This window comes from Hippoglossus hippoglossus, chromosome 9, assembly GCF_009819705.1.
Source record: "Hippoglossus hippoglossus isolate fHipHip1 chromosome 9, fHipHip1.pri, whole genome shotgun sequence".
NCBI classification, from domain to species: Eukaryota; Metazoa; Chordata; class Actinopteri; order Pleuronectiformes; family Pleuronectidae; genus Hippoglossus; species Hippoglossus hippoglossus.
This window is the reverse complement of record NC_047159.1, coordinates 1,076,607-1,081,606: the sequence shown is the minus strand read 5'-3', so window position 1 is coordinate 1,081,606 and position 5,000 is coordinate 1,076,607.

Genomic DNA, 5,000 nt, shown 5'->3' with positions numbered 1-5,000 from the left:
CCAGGAATCAAACCACCGAACTTCAGATCACTGAACAACTCGCTGTACCTCCTGAGTTTCATCGTGTTGCCGCCCAGGTGGGAAGGATCTGAGGACGTCTTGTGGGGTAAGATAGACGACATGATGAAGACACAGCGTCTCCATCGCCCCCTGGTGGCTGGCTGCAGTATAGGTCATAAACCCTCCTCCTCCATGTTAGCAGATGGGACATGGACCAAACAAACAAAAAATCTAAGTCGATGTCAGATGTTTGTCAAAGACGTTTCTGTCATTTCAGGTCGTTCTTCATCAGTTTGGTTTGAATCAGTTATTTGATGATATAAAAACAGGCTGAGACGTCTTGATTGACAGCTGACACTGACTCCTGATTGGCAGCTCGTGTTCGGCTCCATCCCTGCGATCGCTACTGCGCAGGCTCTGAATGATGTCATCATCAGCACAAGATGGCAGCGTTGGTATCCAAGATATTTTGGCTTGATTTCTGGACAGTGTGAGGAAGAGGAGATGCATCGTCCATCTTTATTTTCAGTCTATGTTTGGACAATGAAGCAATGGAAGAGATGGTCTGAGTCAGATTTTCTTTAACATCAAGTGGACGAGAGGGTGCGTGTGCGTCGTTTACCTGGAGAAGAGATGACACCAGGATAAATGATGGGAGGAAGCCGTGTGGAGGCGTGTGAACGCGTGTGAAGCCGTGTGGAGGCGTGTGGAGGCGTGTGGAGGCGTGTGGAGGCGTGTGAAGGCGTGTGGAGGCGTGTGGAGGCGTGTGAACGCGTGTGAAGCCGTGTGGAGGCGTGTGGAGGCGTGTGGAGGCGTGTGGAGGCGTGTGAAGGCGTGTGAAGGCGTGTGAAGGCGTGTGGAGGCGTGTGGAGGCTCTGGGCAACGTTCTGCTGGGAAACCCTGGGTTCTGCCTTTAATGTGGACACATACAAACATTACAGCCACACAACAGACCAAGTGCGGTTCTTCATGGCAACAGTTCACTTTGATGGCGGTGGTTTCTTTCAGCAGGATAATGAGACAAAGAGCTCAAGGAGTCGACTCCAAAGTCCCCCGATCTGAATCTGATCCCCTTGATAACGACGGACCGCGGTTATCACTCTTACATTCAGACTCTTACTCCGTCTTGTACGATGCAGAGACCCTTCCCCGTTGTCCGGTTGAACCCGTTGTGGGTCTGCAGGCCGCTGTTTGAGAAGCGCTGGCGTTAAACGGTGTAATTATCGTCGGTAAAAGGTGAAGCTGCAGAGGAAGGCTGAGCGCTGACAGCTGATCTCTCAGCACTGACACAAAACTGCTGCTAATGAGAACTACAGCGGGTGATTTGTTTTCCCCTGTTCTACAACACACACACACACACACACACACACACAAACACACACACACACACACACACACACACACACACACACACACACACACACACACACACAGACAGACAGAGATACAAACAGATAAACAGATACACACCTTTCCACACACACAGGGGAGGAAAACATCTCTGAACACAAAGGTCAGAGCAGAGCAGAAATCTCTGGAGGAAGACAGGAAGTTGACAGGAAACAGTGAAATACATCACGGCGTCCGCTCGACACGCCGACTCCTCCCAAAAGTCAGATCTGCACAAATTAACAAAAACGATCCGGATTCTTTTGATTTTCTCCACAAACACGTGTTTATTCAGCCGCAGCTGAAAGTGACGGCTCCGAGGATCCTGACATAATGGGCTGGTTGCTTTCTTAACATGCTGATTCTTTTCGAAGGGAAAGTGATTTAGAAATTTGATCATTTTTAATTCTTAAATAAACTCAGCATTTTTATAAAACCACATAACAGAGTCATGAAACAAACAAATTAAATTCAACAAATATCAAAAATTCAAAACATTTGAATAAATGATTCATTGTGAAGCAACAATCCAGCTCTAACAAATATGAAATAAAATAATATTTATATAAAAAGATTTGTGGACAATGATAAAAAGTCACTTTTGTCTCTTCTGACAAACACTGACACATGTTCGAAGAGGATGTGACGCCACCAACAGGCGACCACATGAAACGTTACCTGGATTAAAACTACAGATTTCTGCAGGTTTGAAAATATACTACTTTAATTTTTTTAACTAAAATTCCTAAAATTAGAATCAACCAAAACTTTCTGTTTGTTTTTCTTTAAGATCTTTATTTGTCTCCTTGGTTTGGTTTTAATTACAGTTGAATTAATATTTTCATGTGTTTGAGCATTTTGTTGGTTTATTCAGTGGCTGCTGCTGAGTTTTCTTTTAAAGGTCAATAAAGTAAAATAAAGTGATTTGTTCATTATCCTAATAAGACATAATAAGTCAAAGCATAAAGACCATAAAGGAAAACCTGCATCACAGCAGCACGAACTATGAGAAATGTCCTTTTCTGATCGTCTGAAACGTCTCAGCTGAGTCTTTATTTTCCTGCTGTTGTTTTATTTTTCCACAGGACCACCAGGTGAGAGGGAGGGATGGAGAAACTACCTCCTCCTCCTCCTCCTCCTCCTCCTCAGTGCGCTGTTTGTCAGCCGATATAACAAGACTGTCTGAACCCAGCGAACGTGTGGAGAGCAGGAGACGAAGGGCGGGAGAGGGTTCAGGAGGATGAGGGAGAGGAGGAGGAAGCGATAGAGAGGCACGAAGAGAAAGATACAGAGAGGAGGGAGAGAAAGTGGTGGTAGGTTTTTAAATGGTCCGGAGGGATGCGTGTCGAGGAGCAGGAGGAAGAGGAGAGGGGAGGAAGGAGGGGAGGAAGGAGGGGAGGCTCCCACAGCGACTGCTAGTTGTTATATTGGGGATCTGTTAGTGGATCAATGTGAAAAGAAAGAGGGAAAGAAAGAGGGGGGGGGGGGGGGGGGGGGGGGGGGGGGGGGGGGGGGGGAGGGAGGGAGGGAGGCTGTGTGGAAGGATGACAGGCCTCATTACCACCAAACCTCGGACAGTGATGCCTCTGAGTGTGTGTGTGTGTGTGTGTGTGCATTCTTACATGTACACTGTGTGTATTCCCACACCAGCTGAAGCCTATTTACATGCATGGGTGTGTGTGTGTGTGTGTGTGTGTGTGTGTGTGTGTGTGTGTGTGTGTGTGTGTGTGTGTGTGTGTGTGTGTGTGTGTGTGTGTGTGTGTGTGTGTGTGTGTGCTCCCTGCGGGCCTCAGTAAGAGAAGCAGAGGATGATGGGACAGAGTTGTTTAAAGGTCAGCAGCAAACACATCATCAGAGAGAGAGAGAGAGCTGCCCTGAGAGCTGAGAGCTAACCTGCACACAACCACAAACCAACCACAACACAACCGCTACACAACTGCAGGCAGAACCATGTTAAAGGACGATTCCACTGTGTCACAGCTCATCTGTTCATACTCGTCCACCAAACACTTCACTCACGAGTTCAGAGCTGAGACCTGAGAACAGACGTTCTGTCTTCACCACAGACACACATGAGGGACGTGCACGTTCATTTCTCCAAGGTGCAAGTGGACGGACCAATAACCATGTGACGTAGCTCAAGTTGTTTGTTCTTCGTTTGACACGGGAATCAAACCACCAACCTTCAGATTAATGAATGACCCGATCAGAGCAAAACGAGACCAGGTTATTTTATCTTCATTTCTGGATAATGGGAGGAAGTAGAAGCGTTGTATATTATTATGTAGTTATGGTTTCTGTGAACAGCAGCATCCCCCCCCCCCCTTCTCCATCAGTGTAACTAGGACCTGGAGCGTCGTTTCAAATTCTTGGTCCTTCTTCTGCAGAGGACGGATTTTTACAAATTTTCACATTTCTGGAAAGTTGAAAATCAGCCCAAAGCTTAGTAAAATGTTCCTCAGTGAAACGATCGCCTGCAGTTGGAACCCGGACCTCTCGGCCTTTTAAAGTCAAGATGTTCTCTTTTCTGAAAAGTGTTGTTCTGCAACAAAGTGCACGAGGCGATTCGTCAGAGCTGCTCTGAGACGAGTCACAATCCTGAGGAGCCAAACTGCCAAGTGGAGCTGCAACGTGTTTCAGCGCTGATCGATCAAGTCGAACGCATTTCAGCGTTTCGAAGCTGCGGTGAGTTTTCTTTTTAACGTAGCTGAGCCCAGATCCGTTAAAGCTCCGGTGAGTGGAGCCACGCGCTGACGTAGCAGAGGATGGGTCACATGTGTCGTGTTTATCTAAGCTGCACCTTCACCGGACGAACTGACAAAAGAGAACCAGCGAGCTTTGACCTTTCAGTGGATCTAACAACCAACAACTTACTGATTACATGTTACTGTGCGACTCCCCCCCGCCGGCTGCACCTTTATACAAATGACACCAGGAAGCTTCCGGTGTCTGACGGTTTAGAGATGAAGCAGCTCTGAAAGATCACACTGCTCCACTTCCACCGGCACTTTAACACCGCTCCCATCAGATCCGCTCTCCTCGCCGCTGTCAGCACGCTGACCCGGTGGCAGCGACGGGGAGTCTCGCCCTCGTCTGCGACAACAATTATCACCTTCTCCTCCTCCTCCTCCTCCTTCCTCCCTCTGCTCTGACTGCAATTAGAGGGAGGAATAATCCTATTGACAGGACTGACAGGTCGGGGCGGGAGAGCAGGAACATGAATACTCACATGTGTCAAAGGCAGAGCGGCGAGGGGGGCGGGGGGGGTGAGATATATCAGTGTGTCTTATTGTAGCTTTGATATTATGACAATGACACAGAGTCAATTTTAATTCAGCATCACTGAGGCCACCGGCTCCAATAGACGCCCAGGAATTAGTCTGCTGACATTTCTACAGACATATTGACGTGTAACGCTGTGCTAACACACGGCCGCTACGCTAAATTATATATCGACAAACTGCACCTAGAACACGAGACGTTCTGCTGTATTTACATCATGGCCACAGAAGAAACTGGTGTGTGATTGGCAGGCAGGCAAACGCCAGGACACGTAATTAGCCTAGCTTAGCACAAAGAACATCAAAGGACAAATGAGAGTAGATGACTGA